We start from the raw sequence: 24,637 nt of genomic DNA on the forward strand, positions 1-24,637 counted from the left end.
TTTGGGCCTTCATTTCTAGAGCAAAGTATAGACTATTATCTATTGCTGGAAAGCCCTGGTTGTTAGGTTTTCATAGCCATTGAGAGCGCGTCATTTGGACTTCTGTAGCTCCAGAAATGCTCCTTCAAGTTTATGAAGGTCAGAATCTAACAGCATCTGCAGTTCTTTCTCTGTCTCTGAATCAGACTTGTCCAAAGCTCCTCTATTCCAGAGCTCCTCAATTTCTCTAACATCTTTAGAAATTTAAAATCTAGATGGAATTTGATATGAAAAAATTCTTGTATAGTTTGGAATCAATCAAAACAAGCATCAATTTGTTGGTAGCATAGTCGAAACCTATAATGAAGTCTCACCATTAAATGTTAAATTCAATACAAAATAACCGAGAGTAATTAAACCTCGGGTCGTCTTCCCTAGGAGTTTCAATGAAATGTACATTTATTGGCTATGAGAAAGCATGGGGGATTGGGGGAATGCAAGAGAGGGGCAAGTAATGTAAATAGCAAGGAATTAAATAAGCATGTAAGAAAGTAAAGAAAAGCAATTAAAAGCAATGAAAATGGAAAATAAGTGCTAAAAATGATTTGATGAATCCATATTTGATGATGATATTTTGGTTAGAATTGAATGGATTTCATCACATAAAATTACACTAATTCCCTTGAATAGCATGCTTTTGAACTTTTCTCCCAAATTGTGCTTGATATTGAAAGCATGCTCTTTTATGCTTACTTTGATCTATTTTTATTCCATTTGCCTTCCATTCGATGCCTTGATGTTGTTTGTGAGTGAATTCATGTTTATAAGGTAAGAATGGGTTGGAGAAAATAGAAGAAGAGCTTGCAAAATGGAGGAAGCATGAAGAATCAAAGGAGAAGAGTTCAGAGACGTGTGCGTGCGCACAGCCTTCTGTGCGCCTGCACAGGAGCCCAAGTAGAGCGTGTGGATCAGTTCGAGCGCATCGCGCGTCCCACCTAGCATTCGCCTAGTGTGCGTGCGCACAGCCTCTTATGTGTACGCACAGGAGGGGATTTTTGCAAAGCATGCGGACGCATATGCCTGTGCATCCGCACAGGTATCTGCACATGACCTCATTAGAAAAGAACATGCCTCACGATTTGGGGGCTTTGGGGGCCCATTTCTGGTGTCTTAGAGCTCATATTGGAGGGGAAATGAAGGAAATAACATAGCATGGCATTAGTATAGTTTTATGAGTAGAATAGAAGGATTTTAGTTTAGTTTTCTCTAAGTTTTCTCATCTTCTCCATTAGGGTTTTATTAGGGTTTTATATTCCAAGTGCCATTTCCATTTTTGATCATTGGATTTTGCTAATCTCATTGTAAGTATTCTCTTGTTAATACTCTTTATGATTATATTATCATTACTCTTTCTTCTCATTCAAGATATAGTCAAATTTTGTTTCTCTTTTGCAATTCCACTTTCTTGTTGATGAGTTTATGTTTGATGTTCATTTCATGATTTCTTATGTTATTCTTGTTGATTGAGATTAATTGTTGCTTTTAATTCCAAGTCTTTTCTTATTTTTCTCAGGATTAAGCTTTTTGCCCACTAAGTGTTTGACAAAATGTCAAACATGGTTTTAGGCTAAATTTTTTGCTTCTTGGCTTGGGTGAAGTGAGCAATTGGGTTCCTAGAGTTGGAATGTCCAACATTTAGTGTCAATTCTTGGGTTGTTAATTGTTCTTGTTCCCACTAACGCTAATTTGTTGCTAAGGCAATTAGCAAGCAATTTAGGATTTGTGGGTTAAGAACACTTATGATCATTTAACTTACCTTCCGATGTGAGGGTTGATCAAGTGAAACTAATCCAACACAATTGTCATAGTTGTGGTTCCAACAAGGAAAGGATCCTTAGCTCACTCCAAGCCAAGACCTCTTCTTAAGTTTATAACCTATCATACATTGCCATGTTAATCTCTTTTATACTTTACTTGTTCATATTACATAGTCGGTTCTTTAATTTCATTATTATTTCAATCATTACAATTTTGCATGTTCTTTTATTGCTTTATATGTTTATTTCTTCATTGAAAACCCCTTGATTGCTACAACCGAAATTTACACACTCATTACTTTTTAAGTGCTTCCTTGGGAGACGACCCAGAACTTCAAACTCCCAGATATTTTGTTTTGATTGTGACTCCCCTTTTGAACTAAATTTGAATGTGAGAGTTCATTGTTGGTTTGGACTATGCTACTAACGAAGTGATTCTTATTTTGATCAACTCTAAACCGACATAAATTCTCGCTCATCACGACTCTTGGTGATAATTGGGGAATTTAGGATTCCAATCCCAATTATGGACCACAAACATGGCAATTGTGTGGAATTAATTCCAATTAGTCAATCCAACTTGAGAATTAGTCAAAAGGGCATAATTGATCCCAATCCCTAAGTCCTAAGTCAACACTAGTGGGTCACTTAGAGTCAAGGGAAACCAAACCAATTAACAATCCTCACACAATGCGAAATGGACATTCACAACTCAATTTCACCCAAACACCCAATTTCTCAACCAAGAGTGTGAAAACTAAACATGCAAGGAATTAAACATCAAAGCAATAAAAGTCAAAACAATAAAATTCAAGGAAAGGAAACTTCAAGTGCAAGAAATCTCTTGGCAAGTAATAGAGAGCTAAGGTTACCTATCCTAGCCATTGACTACAAAAACATGATGATTGTGAAAAGTTAATCCTACTTAGTCAACCTTACATCGAAGATAAGTCAAGTAGGCATAGTTGATTCCAATTCCTAAGTCCCAAGTCAACACTATTGAGTCACTTGGTGTCAAGGGAAACCAAATCACTAACTACTATAATGTATCAAATAAGAATGGACATCAATGACTCAAGGGTCACCAAAGTCATCCATTCCAAGCCAAGAGTGAGGAAAAACTAAGTGAATACTAAGCCAAGCATTTTATCAAACACTTGGTGTGCATGAAAATAAAATAATCTTAAATTGCATTAAGAATAAAATCTAACTACCAAAAGCAAGAAAATGACAATAACAATCAAAGGAAGCAATAAATGACATGAAAACATAAATTTGCATTAATTGGAATTAAAATTAACAAAGAGTGTTCATAACATAAAAAAGACAAAATAAAGGAAATAACAAGAGAAATGAAGGAGAAAAAGATAAGAAAGCATGAAAACATAAAGGAAACTACATTAAAACAAGAATTAAAGACTGAAATTAAAGGAAATTAAACTAAGAAAATCCTAATTCTAGCGAGAGAAGGGAGATTCTCTCTCTAGAAACTAAGAGAAAACATCATAAAAGCTAAACCTAATTGCCCTCCCCCCCCCCCCCCCCCCCCCGTGATTCCACATGAGTTAGGGTTAAAATAGCTTCAGAAATGAGTTGGACTGGGTTTTGGAGGCCCAGAATTCGCCCCCAGTGATTTGTATTAATGAGCTCACGTTACTCGGGTCACGCGTACGCGTCGCCTGGCAAAAATCAATCCACGCGTACACGTCTCGCGAATCTTCCTTGTGCGTACGCACACATACTTGTGCGTACGCACACATGCTGGAATTTCCAAACTCCATTTCTTCATGGTTTCTTCCCTTTTGTATGTTCTTTTCCTCATTTCTTCAACCCATACTTGCCTTGGAAACCTGAAATCACTTAACAAATACATCAAGGCACCAAATGGGACTAAAGTGAATAAAATTTAGCAATTAAAAGGCCTAAAAAGCATGTTTTCACTTTCAAGCACAATTTAGGAAGAAATCATGAAACTATGCTATTTCATTGAATAAGTGTAAGAAAAGTTGATAAAATTCACCCAATTAGAGCAAATAAATACCATGAAATGTGGATTTATCACATCCCCACACTTAAACAATAGCATGTCCTCATGCTAAATACAATAAGGAAACAAGGGGTATTACATTTATTCAAAGCAAGTAAAGTACCTATATGCAATCTATCTAAATGAATGCAACCACTTAGTTAAAATAAATCAATTTTCAAGAATACATATATGAACGTAAAGGTGATGAGCGGATATTTTATACGCTTTTTGGGGGTAATTTCATGTAGATTTTAGCATGTTTTAATTAGTTTTTAGTAGAATAGTATTAGTTTTTAGGCAAAAATCGCATTTCTGGACTTTACTATGAGTTTGTGTGTTTTTCTGTGATTTCAGGTATTTTCTGACTGAAATTGAGGGAGCTGAGCAAAAATCTAAGTTAGGCTGAAAAAAGACTGCTGATGCTGTTGGATTCTGACCTCCCTGCACTCGAAATGGATTTTCTGGAGCTAGAGGAGTCCAATTGGCGCGCTCTCAACGGCGTTGGAAAGTAAACATCCAGGGCATTCCAGCAATATATAATAATCTATACTTTGCGTGAAGATAGACGACGTAACTTGGCGTTGAATGGCAAGTACATGCTGCTGTCTGGAGTTAAACGCCAGAAACACGTCATGATCCGGAGTTGAACGCCCAAAACATGTTATAACTTGGAGTTCAACTCCAAGAAAAACCTCAGCTCGTGGATAGCTTTAGTCTCAGCCCCAGCACACACCAAGTGGGCCCCAGAAGTGGATTTATGCACCAATTATCTTAGTTTACTCATTTTCTGTAAACCTAGGTTACTAGTTTTCTATTTAAACAACTTTTAGAGACTTATTTTGTATCTCATGACATTTTCAGATCTGAATTTTATACACTTTGACGGCATGAGTCTCTAAACTCCATTGTTGGGGGTGAGGAGCTCTGCAGCGTCTCAATGAATTAATGCAATTGTTTCTATTTCACTCAAACGTGTGTATGGTCCGATCTAAGATGTTTATTCGCGCTTAATTATGAAGGAGGTGATGATCCGTGACACTCATCACCTCCCTTAATCCATGAACGTGTGCCTGACAAACACCTCTGTTCTACATCAGACTGAATGAGCTTCTCTTAGATTCCTTAATCAGAATCTCCGCGGTATAAGCTAGAATTGATGGCGGCCACTCTTGAGAATCCGGAAGGTCTAAATCTTGTCTGCGGTATTCCGAGTAGGATTCAAGGATTGAATGGCTGTGACGCGCTTCAAACTCACGATTGCTGGGCGTGATGACAAACGCAAAAGGATCAATGGATCCTATTCCAACATGATCGAGAACCAACAGCTGATTAGCCGTGCTATGACAGAGCACCTGGACCGTTTTCACTGAGAGGATGGGAGGTAGCCACTGGCAATGGTGACACCCTACATACAGCTTGCCGTAGACGTGCTTTACAAACAATTGAGTTGAATATTACATTGCAGAAATTCAGAGGACAAAGCATCTCCAAAACTCCAACATATTTCTCATTACTGCACAACAAGTAATGATTTTATTCTCTTTTATTCTTTTCAATCTAATAATTCCAACTGATAATTTTAATTAATATCCTGACTAAGAATAATAAAATAAACATAGCTTGCTTCAAACCAATAATCTCCGTGGGATCGACCCTTACTCACGTAAGGTATTACTTGGACGACCCAGTGCACTTGCTGGTTAGTTGGGCGAAGCTGTGTTAAATAGTCCATTAATATTGGCCACACAATTTCGTGCACCAAGTTTTTGGCGCCGTTGCCAGGGACTATTCGAGTTTGAACAACTAAAGGTTTATTTTATTTCTTAGATTAGGAATAATTTATTTTTTTATTGTTATAGAGTCATTAAAAATCTGATAGGATAGTTTCTTTTCAAAAATTTCTTTTCAAAAATATTATTTTTCTTAATTAATTGTTAATTTTTCGTGAGTTTAGTGTCTTGTTCTAAGTTTGGTGTCAATTGCATGCTTTTCCTTGTCTCTTAATTTTTTTTCGAATTGCATGTTCTTATTTTTCCTTGATCTTCAAATTGTTCTTGTCAATTTTTCTTGTTTGATCTTTAATTTTTCTTGTTCTGTGTCTTTTCTTGTTTTTCTTGTGCTTTTTCAAAACATTAGTTTTCAAAAAAAATTTATTTTATCCATAAAAATAATACATCTTTAAAATACGTTACATTTTTAACTTAGTTGGTTATAGCGTTGGCTTATGTTCTTGGCAATTGGGCACCTTCTTTGTAAAATCCTTTTTCAAAAATAATTTTTCTTGATTTAATCTTGTGCCAAACTTTAAGTTTGGTGTTTTCTTGTTGATCTTTTCATAATTTTCAAAAATTTTATTAAAGTTTTCTAAAAATTTTAAGTTTGGTGTTCTTCCTTTTGTTCTTGGTGTTCTTGTGAATCTTCAAGGTGTTCTTGAGTTTTTTCTTGTGTCTTGATCTTGGAATTTTTAAGTTTGGTGTTCCTTGGTGTTTTCCCTCCAAAATTTTCGAAAATAAGAAGCATTAGATCTAAAAATTTTAAGTCTTGTATCTTTTATGTGTTTTTCTCTTTCATCATAAAATTCAAAATTCAAAAAAAATATCTTTTCTAACTAATTTTAAAACTACATTTTCGAAATTTTTATATAAAATTCAGATTTCGATTTCAAAATTTTTCGAAAAATTTTCACAAAATATTTTAAAATTTTTTTTATATATTCCGTTTTTATTTATTCCACTTCTATAAAATAAATAATATCAACATACCTATCATCTCCATTGTTCCATCATGGAATTAAGTGGAAATGAACAGTCCAGGAGGACTCTGGGGTCATATGCTAACCCCACTACTGCTTCATATGGGAGTAGTATCTGTATACCCTCCATTGGAGTTAGTAGCTTTGAGTTGAATCTTCAGCTCATTATCATGGTGCAGCAAAATTGCTAGTATTCCGGTCTTCCACATGAAGAACCTACAGAGTTTCTGGCATAATTTTTACAAATTGCTGACACAGTACATGATAAGGAAGTAGATCAGGATGTCTACAGATTATTACTGTTTCCATTTGCTGTAAACGATCAAGCTAAGAGGTGGTTAAATAACCAACCTAAGAACAGCATAAAAACATGGAAACAGCTGTCAGAAAAATTCCTGAATCACTATTTCCCTCCAAAACGGATGACACAGCTAAGGCTAAGCATCCAAGGCTTCAAACAAGGAGATAATGAATCCCTTTATGATGCCTGGGAGAGATATAGAGAGATGCTAAGAAAATGCCCCTCTGAAATGTTTTCAGAATGGGTGCAGTTAGACATCTTCTACTATGGGCTTACAGAAAAAGCTCAGATTTCTCTAGACCACTCAGCTGGTGGATCTATACATATGAGAAAAACAATTGAAGAAGCTCAAGAGCTTATTGATACAGTTGCCAGAAATCAGCTTCTATACCTAAGCAGTGAATCTTCCATGAAAGAATAAGCTAAAACAGTAGCTGCTGAACTCAGTCCTGTGGATCAGGCTAATGAATTCAATCAGCAATTAGACTTTCTAACTCAGCAGCTAGCCGAATTCAAGGAAATACTACAGGAAACAAGAATGGCTAACAGGAATATGGAAGTACAGTTAAAGCAAACAGAAAAGCAACTGTCAAAACAAATAGCAGAAGAATGCCAAGCAGTTCAATTAAGAAGTGGGAAAACATTAAATACCTCACTTCAAAGCAGCAGGAAGCCAAGAAATGAACAAATGGCTACTCAAAATCCCTCTGAGGACAGTCAGAGCCCAGAGAGGAATAATGCTGGCGCTGAACGCCCAGACCATGCTCATTCCTGGCGTTCAACGCCAGAAACAAGCATGAATCCGGCATTGAACGCCCAAAGGGAGCATAGTTCTGGCATTCAGACGCCAGTAACAAATAAGGAGGTGGCGTCTAACACCACTCCAGCTTCCACCCCTGGCATTCAAACGCCAGTGGGGAATCAGTCACATACAAGTGCTGATAACAACCCTTCTAAAAAGGCTTCCCAACCCACTTCTGTAGGTAATAAACCTGCAGCAACTAAGGTTGAGGAATACAAAGCCAAAATGCCTTATCCTCAAAAACTCTGCCAAGCGGAACAGGATAAGCAATTTGCCCGCTTTGCAGACTATCTCAGGACTCTTAAAATAAAGATTCCGTTTGCAGAAGCACTTGAGCAAATACCCTCTTATGCTAAGTTCATGAAAGAGATCTTAAGTCATAAGAAGGATTGGAGGGAAACTGAAAAAGTTTACCTCACTGAAGAATGCAGTGCAGTCATTCTGAAAAGCTTACCTGAGAAGCTTAAAGATCCTGGGAGCTTTATGATACCATGCACATTAGAGGGTACTTGTACCAAGCAAGCTTTATGTGATCTTGGGGCAAGTATCAACCTAATACCTGCATCTACTTTCAAAAAGCTTGGTTTAACTGAAGAAATCAAACCAACCAGGATATGTCTTCAACTTGCTGATGGCTCCATTAAATACCCATCAGGCGTGATTAAAGACATGATTGTCAAGGTTGGGCCATTCGCCTTTCCTACTGACTTTGTGGTGCTGGAAATGGAGGAGCACAAGAGTGCAACTCTCATTCTAGGAAGACCTTTCCTAGCAACTGGCCGAGCCCTCATTGACGTCCAAAAAGGGGAAGTAACCCTGAGAGTCAATGAGGAGGAGTTCAAGTTGAATGTTGTTAAAGCCATGCAACATCCAGACACCCCAAATGACTGCATGAGTGTTGATATTATTGACTCCCTAGTAAGAGAGGTCAATATGGCTGAGAGTCTCGAATCAGAGCTAGAGGCCATCTTTAAGGATGTTCAGCCTGATCTGGAGGAATCAGAGAGAATAGTAGAACCTCTGAAAATTCCTCAGGAAGAGGAGAAACCTCCTAAACCCGAGCTCAAACCATTACCACCATCCCTGAAATATGCATTTCTGGGAGAAGGTGATACCTTTCCTGTAATCATAAGCTCTACCTTAGAGCCACAGGAAGAGGAAGCACTAATTCAAGTGCTAAGGACACACAAGACAGTTCTTGGGTGGTCCATCAGTGATCTCAAGGGCATTAGCCCAGCCAGATGCATGCACAAGATCCTACTAGAGGGTGACGCCAAGCCAGTGGTTCAACCACAAAGGCGGTTGAACCCAGCCATGAAGGAGGTGGTGCAAAAAGTGGTCACTAAGTTACTAGAGGCTGGGATTATTTATCCTATTTCTGATAGCCCCTAGGTAAGCCCTGTCCAGGTTGCCCCTAAGAAAGGTGGCATGACAGTGGTTCACAATGAAAAAAATGAACTGGTTCCTACAAGAACAGTTACAGGGTGGCGTATGTGTATTGATTATAGAAGGCTCAATACAGCCACTAGAAAGGATCACTTTCCTTTACCATTCATAGACCAGATGCTAGAAAGACTAGCAGGTCATGAATACTACTGCTTCCTGGATGGATATTCAGGTTATAATCAAATTGCAGTAGATCCCCAAGATCAGGAGAAAACGGCATTCACATGTCCATCTGGAGTATTTGCATACAGAAGGATGCCATTTGGCCTGTGCAATGCACCTGCAACCTTTCAGAGGTGCATGCTCTCAATTTTCTCTGATATGGTGGAAAAATTTCTGGAAGTCTTCATGGATGACTTTTCAGTGTTTGGAGACTCATTCAGCTCCTGCCTTAACCATTTAGCACTTGTTCTAAAGAGATGCCAAGAGACTAACTGGTGCACGAAATTGTGATGAATACTTTTCAAAACATAAACAATCCCTAGTAATGGCTCCAAAGACTTGGTGCTCAATACCATGGCATAAACACAACTTCGCACAACTAACCAGCAAGTGCACCGAGTCGTCCAAGTAATAAACCTTACGTGAGTAAGGGTCGATCCCACGGAGATTGGTGGTATGAAGCAAGCTATGGTCATCTTGTAAATCTCAGTCAGGCAGACTCAAATGGGTATAGTGATAAACGAATAAAGCATAAAGATAAAGATAAAGATAGAGATACTTATGTATATCATTGGTGTAAGAGCTTCAGACAAGCGTATGAAGATGCCTTCCCTTCCGTCTCTCTGCTTTCCTACTGCCTTCATCCAATTCTTCTTACTCCTTTCCATGGCAAGCTTGTGTAGGGTTTCACTGTTGTCAGCAGCTACCTCCCATCCTCTCAGTGAAAATACGTCCCTGATGCTCTGTCACAGCATAGGCTAATCATCTGTCGGTTCTCGTTCAGGCCGGAATAATATCCATTGATACTTTTGCGTCTGTCACTAACGCCCTAGCCTGCTAGGAGTTTGAAGCACGTCACAGTCATTCAATCATTGAATCCTACTCAGAATACCACAGACAAGGTTAGACCTTCCGGATTCTCTTGAATGCCGCCATCAGTTCTTGCCTATACCACGAAGACTCTGATCTCACGGAATGGCTGGCTCGTTTGTCAGGCGAGCACTCGGTTGTCAGGCGATCAACCATGCATCGTGTATCAGTAATCCAAGAGATATTCACTAAGCCTCGAATGCTTGTAGAACAAGAATGGTTGTCAGTCACCTTATTCATAGGTGAGAATGATGATGAGTGTCACAGATCATCACATTCATCAAGTTGAAGAACAAGTGATATCTTGGACAAAGAACAAGCGGAATTGAATAGAAGAACAATAGTAATTGCATTAATACTCGAGGTACAGCAGAGCTCCACACCTTAATCTATGGTGTGTAGAAACTCCACCGTTGAAAATACATAAGCATAAGGTCTAGGCATGGCCGAATGGCCAGCCTCCCAATGATCTAAGATAGCATAAAACGAAGATAGCTACCAAAGTCCCTAGATACAATACTAAAAGGTCCTACTTATAGATAACTAGTAGCCTAAGGTGTACAAAGATGAGTAAATGACATAAAAATCCACTTCCGGGCCCACTTGGTGTGTTCTTGGGCTGAGCAATGAAGCATTTTCGTGTAGAGACTCTCCTTGGAGTTAAACGCCAGCTTTTATGCCAGTTTGGGCGTTTAACTCCCAATTAGGTGCCAGTTCCGGCGTTTAACGCTGGAATTTCTTGAGGTGACTTTGAACGCCGGTTTGGGCCATCAAATCTTGGGCAAAGTATGGACTATCATATATTTCTGGAAAGCCCAGGATGTCTACTTTCCAACGCCGTTGAGAGCGCGCCAATTGGGCTTCTGTAGCTCCAGAAAATCCAGTTCGAGTGCAGGGAGGTCAGAATCCAACAGCATCTGCAGTCCTTTTGAGTCTCTGGATCAGATTTTTGCTCAGATCCCTCAATTTCAGCCAGAAAATACCTGAAATCACAGAAAAACACACAAACTCATAGTAAAGTCTAGAAAAGTGAATTTTAACTAAAAACTAATAAAAATATACTAAAAACTAACTAAAAGATATCAAAAACATACTAAAAACAATGCCAAAAAGCGTACAAATTATCCGCTCATCACAACACCAAACTTAAATTGTTGCTTGTCCCCAAGCAACTGAAAATCAAATAAGATAAAAAGGAGAGAATATGCAATGAACTCCAAAAACATCTATGAAGATCAGTATTAATTAGATGAGCGGGGCTTTTAGCTTTTTGCCTCTGAATAGTTTTGGCATCTCACTTTATCCTTTGGAATTCAGAACGATTGGCTTCTTTAGGAACTCAGAATCCAGATAGTGTTATTGATTCTCCTAGTTAAGTATGATGATTCTTGAACACAGCTACTTTATGAGTCTTGGCCGTGGCCCAAAGCACTCTGTCTTCCAGTATTACCACCGGATACATACATGCCACAGACACATAATTGGGTGAACCTTTTCAGATTGTGACCCAGCTTTGCTAAAGTCCCCAATTAGAGGTGTCCAGGGTTCTTAAGCACACTCTTTTTGCCTTGGATCACAACTTTATTTCTTTCTTTTTCTTTTTCTTCCCTTTTTTTTTTCTTTTTCGTTTTTTTTTTCGCTTGCTTTCTTTTTTTTTTTTTTTGTATTCACTGCTTTTTCTTGCTTCAAGAATCATTTTTATGATTTTTCAGATCCTCAGTAACATGTCTCCTTTTTCATCATTCTTTCAAGAGCCAACATTCATGAACCACAAATTCAAAAGACATATGCACTGTTTAAGCATACATTCAGAGAGCAGAAGTAATGCCACCACATCAAAATAATTAAACTATTATAAAATTCAGAATTCATGCAATTCTTTCCTTTTCAATTAAGCACGTTTTTATTCAAGAAAGGTGATGGATTCATAGGACATTCATAACTTTAAGGCATAGACACTAAGACACTAATGATCATAAGACACAAACATAGACAAACATAAGCATAAAATTCGAAAAACAGAAGAATAAAGAACAAGGAAATCAAGGAACGGGTCCACCTTAGTGATGGCGGCTCTTTCTTCCTCTTGAAGATCCTATGGAGTGCTTGAGCTCCTCAATGTCTCTTCCTTGTCTTTGTTGCTCCTCTCTCATGATTCTTTGGTCTTCTCTAATTTCATGGAGGAGAATGGAGTGTTCTTGGTGCTCCACCCTTAGTTGTCCCATGTTGGAACTTAGTTCTCCTAGGGAGGTGTTTAGTTGCTCCCAATAGTCTTGTGGAGGAAAGTGCATCCCTTGAGGCATCTCAGGGATCTCTTGATGAGAGGGGTCTCTTGTGTGCTCCATCCTTTTCTTGGTGATGGGCTTGTCCTAATCAATGGGGGTGTCTCCTTCTATGTCAACTCCAACTGAATAACAGAGGTGACAAATGAGATGAGGAAAGGCTAGCCTTGCCAAGGTGGAAGACTTGTCCACCACTTTATAGAGTTCTTGGGCTATAACCTCATGAACTTCCACTTCTTCTCCAATCATGATGCTATGAATCATGATGGCCCGGTCTATGGTAACTTCGGACCGGTTGCTAGTGGGAATGATTGAGCGTTGAATGAACTCCAACCATCCTCTAGCCATGGGCTTGAGGTCATGCCTTCTCAATTGAACCGGCTTACCTCTTGAATCTCTCTTCCATTGTGCGCCTTCTTCACATATAACTGTGAGGACTTGGTCCAACCTTTGATCAAAGTTGACCCTTCTTGTGTAAGGATGTTCATCTCCTTGCATCATAGGCAAGTTGAACGCTACCCTCACACTTTCCGGACTAAAATCCAAGTATTTCCCCCGAACCATAGTGAGATAATTCTTTGGATCCGGGTTCACACTTTGATCATGGTTCTTGGTGATCCATGCATTGGCATAGAACTCTTGAACCATCAAGATTCCGACTTGTTGAATGGGGTTGGTAAGCACTTCCCAACCTCTTCTTCGGATCTCATGGCGGATCTCCGGATATTCACCCTTTTTGAGTGAAAAGGGGACCTCGGGGATCACCTTCTTCAAGGCCACAACTTCATAGAAGTGGTCTTGATGCACCCTTGAGATGAATCTATCCATCTCCCATGACTCGGAGGTGGAAGCTTTTGCCTTCCCTTTCCTCTTTTTAGAGGTTTCTCCGGCCTTGGATGCCATAAATGGTTATGGAAAACGAAAAAGCAACGCTTTTACCACACCAAACTTAAAAGGTTTGCTCGTCCTCGAGCAAAAGAAGAAAGAAGAGAGTAGAAGAAGAAGAAATGAGGAAGAGGGAGATGGTAGTGTGTTCGGCCAAAGAGGGGGAGAAGTGGTGTTTAGGTTGTGTGAAAATGAAGAAGTGAAGAAGGGTATTTATAGGAGAGAGGGGAGAAGGAGTTCGGCCAAGTATGGGTGGGTTTGGGAGGGAAAGTGGTTTGAATTTGAAGGGTGAGGTTGGTGGGGATTTATGAAGGATGGATGTGAGTGGTGAAGAGAAAGATGGGATTTGATAGGTGAAGGGTTTTTGGGGAAGAGGTATTGAGGTGATTGGTGAATGGGGGAAGAAGAGAGAGAGTGGTGGTGGGGTCCTGTGGGGTCCACAGATCCTGTGGTGTCAAGGAAAAGTCATCCCTGCACCAAATGTTGCTCAAAATTCACGTTTTGAGCCATTTCTGGCGTTAAACGCCGGGCTGGTGCCCATTCCTGGCGTTTAACGCCAGGTTCTAGCCCTTTTCTGGAATTTAACGCCAGTCTGGTGCCCCTTTCTGGCGTTAAACGCCCAGAATGGTGCCAGACTGGGCGTTAAACGCCCAACTGCTAGGCTTACTGGCGTTTGAACGCCAGCAGCATCTTCCTCCAGGGTGTGCTGTTTTTCTTCCTGTTTTTCATTTTGTTTTTGCTTTTTTCATTGATTTTGTAAATTCTTATGATCATCAACCTACAAAAAAACATAAAATAACAAAAGAAAATATATAAAATATAATCATTGGGTTGCCTCCCAACAAGCGCTTCTTTAATGTCAGTAGCTTGACAGATGGCTCTCATTGAGCCTTACAAATGATCAGAGCAATGTGGGAACCTCCCAACACTAAACTTAGAGTTTGAATGTGGGGGTTCAACACCAAACTTAGAGTTTGGTTGTGGCCTCCCAACACCAAACTTAGAGTTTGACTTTGGGGGCTCTATTTGTCTCTGATTTGAGGGAAGCTCTTCAAGCTTCATCTCCATGGTGACAGAGGGATATCCTTGAGCCTTAAACACAAAGGATTCTTCATTCACTTGAATGATTAGTTCACCTCTATCAACATCAATCACAGCCTTTGCTGTGGCTTGATGACAAGTCATCATATACCCATTTTTCAAGCTAATTTCACTTGTTTTGTTAGCATTTATGCACTTTCTTGCATCCTAAGTTAGTGATTTGGAGTGAAAATGCATAACTTCTTTAAATCAAGCAACCACCATGAATTTAATGTTAATCATTGAGGTTTGAGCTCATTTTAATTGAATTTTAATTGATTTATAAGCCTCTTGAATTTAGTGATACTTTGAGTGGTTGTTTGGTTTATTTTAGGTGAAGAAAAGAAAAGAAAATGAAAAGCGTGGCCCAAGAAGCGTGACACAAGAAAAGGAAAGCATGGCCAAAGAGGAGATAAGCGTGCCGCATCACAATGGGAGAAGCAACATTGCCCTCCACAAGGGCAGAATGCCCTTTAGGAGGGCAGCATTAAGTGACCGAACCAAGAAAGGCAACTCTGCCCTGCCCACTCCAAGGGCAGAGCACAAAATGGTGCCTAGGAACCAAGAAAAAGCAATTTCTGCCCTGCCCTTGTGGAGAGCAGGATCGGGCTCTCAAAGGAAAGAAATCAAAGGAAAAATAGCTCCCATGCATGCCACGAGGTTCGAACCAAGAACCATGAGGAAGCCAAAGACTAAGGGTGACTACCGTGCCAAGAAACCAAGAAAATAAATAGCGTGTTTGCACCCTCCCAGGTTCGAACCCGAGACGTGAAGGAAGGAACCTTGCCCTGCCCTTGGCGCGGGCAGGGCAGCATTTGAAGCTGGCGCACCAAAATTCAAAAGCTGGCGCACCAAGTTTGTTCCTTGCGCACCAACCGCGCGCAACGCTCCTCAATCTGGCGCATCAAACTTCCTGCCCTGCCCTTGGCGCGGGCAGGGCAGCGTCCCACGCACCAACGTGCATCGCGCGCACGCGCGCTCCTCAATTCTGGCGCATCAACATTTTCTGCCCCGCCCTTGGCGCGGGCAGGGCAGCCTCTGGCGCACCAAACTCATGCCAGACGCGCACAGACTCGCACCACAAGCACCAAGGCCACACCAAATCACACCACCATGCATCAATTTTCTGCCCTGCCCTCCACAAGGGCAGGGCAGCCTCCTGGGAGTGGTTTTTGGGCCAAAATTCAAATTAAAAATTCATTTGAATTCATTTCTTCACCAATCCAAAAGCCCATCCAAATCCCATTATCCAAGAATAGAAAGTGTATAAATAGGAGTTAGTTTGATGTAATTAGGACCTTTATGCTCACTTTTGAATTTTTACTTTTACCTTGGCTTTTGAATTTTCACTTTCACATTCCTTTGGAGCTTTGACTCTCTTGGAATTGTTCTTGAGAGAATTGGCCGAGAACTAAGAGGATCAAGGGAGAATTGATTGATCTCCTTCCTCATTTCCCTTGGGCAATTCTACTCTCTGTTTTTCTGAGTATTGGATGTGTGAAATTGGGGAAATTCTGTCCCAATTCCCATTCAAACTCTTTGCACTTTGATTTCTGCATAATTAAATTCCAATTCTGTTCTTCTATTGCTTCTTCTTTAATTTTCTGTCAATTGCTTAGTTCATTCAGATCTGGGAAGGAAATTGGGTTTTAGGCTCTGCTACCTAAGCCCTTGGGATCCTGAGATCACAATTTCACTTTTGGTTCTTCTGTGAACCTTTGCTGCGTTTTATTTTCTCTTTGTTTGAATGCTCTTTGCTTCTGATTTACTTTCTGCTCAACCATTTACTGCAATTTACTTCTTCTTTGTTTAGATCTTACAATCCCATTCCTCAATTCCCTTTTACTTTCTAGCAATTTATCTTTCTTGCCATTTAAGTTACTGCAATTTAACTTTCTTGCACTTTAAGTTTCAGTCATTTACTTTCTTGCTATTTAAGATTCTGCACATTTACAATTCTGTTCTTCAATTTACTGCATTTCTCCCTTCCCCCTTTACATTTACTGTCATTTAACTTCTGTTAAACACAAATCACTCAACCAAAACTTGATTCGCTTGACTAAATCACCCACTAAACTAAAATTGCTCAATCCTTCAATCCCTGTGGGATCGACCTCACTCATGTGAGTTATTATTACTTGATGCGACCCGGTACACTTGCCGGTGAGTTTTGTGTTGGATCGTTCTCCACACATCAAGTTTTTGGCGCCGTTGCCGGGGATTGAAATAGATTGACAATGATTAAGTGAAGTGGAGGTCTAGATTAAGCATTTTTTTTCTGTTATTCTAACTCTTACTAACACACTAACTGTTTGAGAAATTGCCTCTACTAACTCACTAACGATTTATCTCAAATAACTGCACTTAATTCTCAAGAGTGTTGTTGTTGGGTCACTCTGATTGTTTGCATATCACAGGAAATCAAGTTTCTACAGACGAAAGGTATCATGACATGAAGCCACCACTCATTGCACTCATCAAGAACAATTGCTCTTATGATGGAAATCCATCAGAGGATCCTCAACAACATATATCTACTTTCCTGAGAACTTGCAATGCAGTCAAAACTGATGGTCCAGATCAGGACACTTACAAGATCCTATTATTCCCTTTCTCATTGAAGGGTGAAGCTGCACAATGGTTTGAAACTTTTTCCCAAGGAAGTATTACTAGTTGGGATGATTTGGTCACAAAATTTCTGGCCAAATTCACCTCATCCAAACAGATCATCCAGCCGAAAGAAGAGGGACATTTATTCACACAAGGGAACGAAGAACCACTCTTCAGGGCTTGGGAAAGATACAAGAAAGCAACTGACAAAGTGGGCTTCCGAGCTTTCTATGAAGGATTGACCCCAGAAACTAGAAAAGCAGTGGACTACTTCTCAGATGGCCTACTCAAAGCAACAACAACTGCCCAAGGAATTGCAGACCTCAATGACAAAGGAGTCAACAATCAACAGCCATTTGAAAAACCACAAAATACAATCTCAGAAGAAAAAGTAGAAATTATTGAAGGGATGAATGCGTTCAAGGACCAAAACAAACAAATGTACCATCAATCACAGCAAAATATAGAGTTGTCTGCTGCAGTGAATGCCAAATTTCCACCATGGAGACCTCATTCGTATCTGAGAATGAGGGAGCCTCAATATCAAGAACAAGAAAGTTTCTGCCAGGACAATTCCATGAACACAACCAATCAACATCCTCCACCCACTAATACCACCCAAAGCCAATACCCACAACACAGACATTCCCAAACTCATCTTAACTGGAGAAAGGGTGAGTACCAAAATCACAGACCAAGGGAATTCCATTATAACAACCCGAACTTCATAAATCATCAAAGACACCATTACAGCAATAATAACCATTACATGCCTCCACCACACCCACCCTTCTTACCTTCAACATGTCATCACCAACCAGCCTCGCAAGACTCTCAGAGAATCACAAACTTGGAGATCCTAATGGAAAGAATGATGAAACATCAAGAAGAAACAACAAAGAACCAAGAGATGTTAATGAGAGGGCTTGAGGAGCAGATAGCTCAACTAGCAAAGCACTTTGCAGAAATGGGTGAGAAGAAATCAGATATTTTCTTCAAAACCAATGAAGATAAACCAACCAACAACAAAGATGCTACAAAGAAGGAAGGATGGAAAGGGATTATGGAGGACAACGAGAAAATACTGGACAAAGGAAGCACCAGCCAAGAACAATACAACAAGGAATTCTTTCAAAAGGAAGCAGAGGATAGAACTAAAGAAAAGAAAAAAATCCTCACTGGAAAGTTTTCACTAGGGGATCGAGTGATGATCAATATTCAACCCTTGAAGGTATCCCCACAGTTGTCTGAACACTACACGGTGACTAAGATCCTTTCACAAGAATGTATAGAAGTCATCAAAGAGGAAACCGGAAGGAAGTTCACAGTGAAGACAGACAAGCTAAGGCACTGTGATTTTCGACCTCCATGATAAGCAAAAATGAAGATGTCAAGCTAATGACAATAAAAGAGCGCTTGTTGGGAGGCAACCCAACCTGAGGTAGTTTCTTTTCATAGCTTTTCAATAAAGATGTTGAGTAATTGTGGTGCATTGCAAGGAGCTAAGTTTGGTGTTGCACACCAAAACAATTTGAGGGAGAATGAAAACTTCTAAGTTTGGTGTCCCACCAACAATATCATTTAAAAACACATTCTCACCTCTTGCATGATTCTAGCTCCAAGTAATCAAACACATTATTCAACTGTTGAATTGTTTTCTAGCTTTTATCCCATTAACCTTTAGCAAGAACACATGGTTTCAAATATGGTTAACTTGTTACATCTGGGACAGTGGCAAAACAATTAAGTTTGGTGTTCACACACCAAAATCAATCCAGGAGCCACACTCAGTATTATGCTTACTGACCATATAATTAAGGGCTTGAGAAGCAAGCAACTTTGAGGATTGTGCAGGACATGAATCAACAATTGAAGACACTAGGCATTGTGACTCAAAGGGAAACAGCAGAAAGAAAAATCAAAAGGCTGCAACTTCAAAGGTTGTATCTAAACTTAATCCTTGTTGCTGTGTGATGTTTCGGATCTGGAAGCCATTGTATTTCTTGCTAAAGCGTTTATTTAGCTACAAGTGAAATTGTTTGTGAAAAATGCCAAGTCTGCATAATGCTTGTATCCATCACTTAGCTTTAAATATTGCTTTGTTTCCCATATGCTTGAATAAAAGAGTTTGGTTTGAATTGAAAAGTAAAATATCCAATGTTGCATGAGCATGAATGGAAGTTGGTGGTGGCATATGTGTTTGATTAAATGCATAACTCATGGAATAAGTGTTGCATAATATCATTCTCATTCAATTGTAAGCTAGCTTGCTGTTATAAAGACTTTTATCAATAATGAAGCACCCTTGGTAACAAAAAAAAACAGAAAGAAAAAGAGAAAGAAAAAGCCAAAATGGCAAGAAAAACAAAGAATAAAGGTTGGACACCAATGGTTTGAACCTTAGGACAAATGCCTGTGGTGTTCTTGTACTGAGATCTGCTTGGATGAGTAAATTCTAAGGGGTATTTTGAAACCCGGTCACTTAGATCAACTGATTTGGGATGGCCAATTGAAAATCCACAATAAAGAACAACTTAGATACAAAGCACTTAGTGATCCAAAGAGATGCTGGGCATCAATGATCCTAGGAAGAATTAGTGAGCTAAGTGTCTGTGGTGGAAAGATGTTGAGCAAAAGAAAAGAAAATAAAGCCAAAGGCTATGCTGCAGCATTTGACACCCAACCTCTAAAAGAATAAAAAGCTTGTTAAAGCATTGTAAGCTAAGAAAAGTTAGCAAGGGAGGAATCAAAAGGTGAGTCTTATAACAGCAAGTTTAGCAAGCCTTTGAAGAAAGAGATGTATTATGTAGCAGCAACAATAAGTGAGTATCATTGTCTGCATAAATGCCCCATAAATTGAAGTTCTGCTATCTGCATAATAAGGATGTGTGTTCTTTTCTTATTCATTTCATTTACTCTTAGTTTTGATGCTTGCTTGGGGACAAGCAAGGTTTAAGTTTGGTGTTGTGATGACAAGTCATCATATACCCATTTTTCAAGCTAATTTCACTTTTTTTGTTAGCATTTATGCACTTTCTTGCATCCTAAGTTAGTGATTTGGAGTGAAAATGCATAACTTCTTTAAATCAAGCAACCACCATGAATTTAATGTTAATCATTGAGGTTTGAGCTCATTTTAATTGAATTTTAATTGATTTATAAGCCTCTTGAATTTAGTGATACTTTGAGTGGTTGTTTGGTTTATTTTAGGTGAAGAAAAGAAAAGAAAATGAAAAGCGTGGCCCAAGAAGCGTGACACAAGAAAAGGAAAGCATGGCCAAAGAGGAGATAAGCGTGCCGCATCACAATGGGAGAAGCAACATTGCCCTCCACAAGGGCAGAATGCCCTCTAGGAGGGCAGCATTAAGTGACCGAACCAAGAAAGGCAACTCTGCCCTGCCCACTCCAAGGGCAGAGCACAAAATGGTGCCTAGGAACCAAGAAAAAGCAATTTCTGCCCTGCCCTTGTGGAGAGCAGGATCGGGCTCTCAAAGGAAAGAAATCAAAGGAAAAATAGCTCCCATGCATGCCACGAGGTTCGAACCAAGAACCATGAGGAAGCCAAAGACTAAGGGTGACTACCGTGCCAAGAAACCAAGAAAATAAATAGCGTGTTTGCACCCTCCCAGGTTCGAACCCGAGACGTGAAGGAAGGAACCTTGCCCTGCCCTTGGCGCGGGCAGGGCAGCATTTGAAGCTGGCGCACCAAAATTCAAAAGCTGGCGCACCAAGTTTGTTCCTTGCGCACCAACCGCGCGCAACGCTCCTCAATCTGGCGCATCAAACTTCCTGCCCTGCCTTTGGCGCGGGCACGGCAGCGTCCCACGCACCAACGTGCATCGCGCGCACGCGCGCTCCTCAATTCTGGCGCATCAACATTTTCTGCCCCGCCCTTGGCGCGGGCAGGGCAGCCTCTGGCGCACCAAACTCATGCCAGATGCGCACAGACTCGCACCACAAGCACCAAGGCCGCACCAAATCACACCACCATGCATCAATTTTCTGCCCTGCCCTCCACAAGGGCAGGGCAGCCTCCTGGGAGTGGTTTTTGGGCCAAAATTCAAATTAAAAATTCATTTGAATTCATTTCTTCACCAATCCAAAAGCCCATCCAAATCCCATTATCCAAGAATAGAAAGTGTATAAATAGGAGTTAGTTTGATGTAATTAGGACCTTTATGCTCACTTTTGAATTTTTACTTTTACCTTGGCTTTTGAATTTTCACTTTCACATTCCTTTGGAGCTTTGACTCTCTTGGAATTGTTCTTGAGAGAATTGGCCGAGAACTAAGAGGATCAAGGGAGAATTGATTGATCTCCTTCCTCATTTCCCTTGGGCAATTCTACTCTCAGTTTTTCTGAGTATTGGATGTGTGAAATTGGGGAAATTCTGTCCCAATTCCCATTCAAACTCTTTGCACTTTGATTTCTGCATAATTAAATTCCAATTCTGTTCTTCTATTGCTTCTTCTTTAATTTTCTGTCAATTGCTTAGTTCATTCAGATCTGGGAAGGAAATTGGGTTTTAGGCTCTGCTACCTAAGCCCTTGGGATCCTGAGATCACAATTTCACTTTTGGTTCTTCTGTGAACCTTTGCTGCGTTTTATTTTCTCTTTGTTTGAATGCTCTTTGCTTCTGATTTACTTTCTGCTCAACCATTTACTGCAATTTACTTCTTCTTTGTTTAGATCTTACAATCCCATTCCTCAATTCCCTTTTACTTTCTAGCAATTTATCTTTCTTGCCATTTAAGTTACTGCAATTTAAGTTTCTTGCACTTTAAGTTTCAGTCATTTACTTTCTTGCTCTTTAAGATTCTGCACATTTACAATTCTGTTCTTCAATTTACTGCATTTCTCCCTTCCCCCTTTACATTTACTGTCATTTAACTTCTGTTAAACACAAATCACTCAACCAAAACTTGATTCGCTTGACTAAATCACCCACTAAACTAAAATTGCTCAATCCTTCAATCCCTGTGGGATCGACCTCACTCATGTGAGTTATTATTACTTGATGCGACCCGGTACACTTGCCGGTGAGTTTTGTGTTGGATCGTTCTCCACACATCATGGCTAGGAAGGGTCTGCCAAGGATGATGGATTCATCCATGCACTTCCCAGTCTCTAGGACTATGAAATCAGCAGGGATGTAATGGTTTTCAATTTTTACCAAAACATTCTCTACAAGTCCATGAGCTTGTTTTCTTGAGTTGTCTGCCATCTCTAATGAGATTCTTGTAGCTCAAAGATCCCTAGCTTCTCCATTACAGAGAGAGGCATGAGGTTCACACTTGACCCTAAGTCACACAGGGCCTTCTTGAAGGTCATGGTGCCTATGGTACAAGGTATTGAAAACTTCCCAGGATCTTGTCTCTTTTGAGGTAATTTCTGCCTAGACAAGTCATCCAGTTCTTTGGTGAGCAAGGGAGGTTCATCTTCCCAAGTCTCATTTCCAAATAACTTGTCATTTAGCTTCATGATTGCTCCAAGATATTTAGCAACTTGCTCTTCAGTGACATACTCATCCTCTTCAGAGGAGGAATACTCATCAGAGCTCATGAAAGGCAGAAGTAAATCCAATGGAATCTCTATGGTCTCATTTTGAGCCTCAGATTCCCATGGTTCCTCATTGGGGAACTCAAAGGAGGTTGGTGCACGCCCATTGAGGTCTTCCTCAGTGGCGTCCACTTCCTCTCTTTTCTCTCCATTTTCGGCCATGTTTATGGCTTTGCACTCTCCTTTTGGATTTTCTTCTGTGTTGCTTGGGAGAGTACTAGGAGGGAGTTCAGTAATTTTCTTGCTCAGCTGACCCACTTGTCCTTCCAAATTTCTGATGGAGGACCTTGTTTCATTCATGAAACTTTGAGTGGTTTTGATTAGATCAGAGACCATGGTTGCTAAGTCAGAGGTATTCTGCTTAGAACTCTCTGTCTGTTGCTGAGAAGATGATGGAAAAGGCTTGCCATTGCTAAACCTGTTTCTTCCACCATTATTATTGTTGAAACCTTGTTGAGGTTTCTCTTGATTCTTCCATGAGAAATTTGGGTGATTTCTCCATGAAGAATTGTAGGTGTTTCCATAGGGCTCTCCTAGGTAATTCACCTCTTCCATTGAAGGGTTCTCAGGATCATAAGCTTCTTCCTCAGAGGAAGCATCCTTAGTACTGCTTGGTGCATTTTGCATTCCAGACAGACTTTGAGAAATCAAATTGACTTGTTGAGTCAATATCTTGTTCTGAGCCAAAATGGCATTCAGAGTATCAATCTCAAGAACTCCTTTCTTCTGATTAGTCCCATTGTTCACAGGATTCCTTTTAGAAGTGTACATGAATTGGTTATTTGCAACCATTTCAATTAGCTCTTGAGCCTCTGTAGGCGTCTTCTTCAAATGAAGAGATCCTCCAGCAGAACTATCCAAAGACATCTTGGATAGTTCAGAGAGACCCTCATAGAAGATACCTATGATGCTCCATTCAGAAAGCATGTCTGAGGGACATCTTCTGATTAATTGTTTGTATCTTTCCCAAGCTTCATAGAGGGATTCTCCATCCTTCTGTCTGAAGGTTTGGACTTCCACTCTAAGCTTACTCCATTTTTGAGGTGGAAAGAACTTTGCCAAGAAGGCATTGACTAGCTTTTCCCAAGAATCCAGGCTATCTTTAGGTTGTGAGTCCAACCATATCCTAGCTCTGTCTCTTACAGCAAAAGGGAATAGCATCAGTCTGTAGACCTCAGGGTCAACCCCATTAGTCTTGACTGTGTCACAGATTTGCAAGAACTCAGCTAAAAACTGATGAGGATCTTCCATTGGAAGTCCATGGAATTTGCAATTCTGTTGCATTAGAGAAACTAATTGAGGCTTAAGCTCAAAGTTGTTTGCTCCAATGGCAGGGATAGAGATGCTTCTCCCATAGAAGTTGGGAGTAGGTGCAGTAAAGTCACCCAGCACCTTCCTTGCATTGTTGGCATTGTTGTTGTTTTCGGCTGCCATGTGTTCTTCTTCTTTGAAGAATTCGGTCAGGTCCTCTAAAGAGAGTTGTGCCTTGGCTTCTCTTAGCTTTTGCTTCAAGGTTCTCTCAGGTTCAGGGTTAGCTTCAACAAGAATGCCTTTGTCTCTGCTCCTGCTCATATGAAAGAGAAGAGAAAAAGAAAATGTGGAATCCTCTATGTCACAGTATAGAGATTCCTTGAAGTGTCAGAGGAAAAGAAAAATAGAAGAAGGAGGTAGAAGAATTCGAACATGATTAGATAGAGTTCGAATTGTGCATTAAGAAGGAGTAGTACTCCATAAATAGAAGGATGTGGGAGGAGAGGAAGAAGATTTTCGAAAATTCAATTAAACAGATTTTGAAAACATTTTGAAAAACATTTAATTGATTTTCGAAAATAAAAGTAAGAAAGAAATCAAGTGTTTTTTGAAAAAGGAATTGAAATTAGAAATCAAAAAGATTTGATTGAAAACTATTTTGAAAAAGATGAGGTTAAGAAGATATGATTAGTTTTAAAGAGATGTGATTGAGAAGATATGATTTGAAAACAATTTTAAAAGATATGTTTTGAAAACAATTTTATAAGATTTGATTTTGAAAATTAGTGACTTGCCTAACAAGAAAAGATATG

General features: G+C 39.8%; 1 non-coding gene across 1 annotated transcript; it reads left to right on the forward strand.

Annotated features, from left to right (window-relative positions):
- The first annotated feature begins 23,495 nt into the window (after positions 1-23,495).
- LOC130938389 (small nucleolar RNA R71) lies at positions 23,496-23,603 on the forward strand. Its single transcript, XR_009069556.1, has one exon. It is a non-coding gene; the product is annotated as a small nucleolar RNA R71 (small nucleolar RNA).
- Positions 23,604-24,637: the final 1,034 nt, after the last annotated feature.

The sequence above is a fragment of the Arachis stenosperma genome, chromosome 6, assembly GCF_014773155.1.
Source record: "Arachis stenosperma cultivar V10309 chromosome 6, arast.V10309.gnm1.PFL2, whole genome shotgun sequence".
NCBI classification, from domain to species: domain Eukaryota; kingdom Viridiplantae; phylum Streptophyta; class Magnoliopsida; order Fabales; family Fabaceae; genus Arachis; species Arachis stenosperma.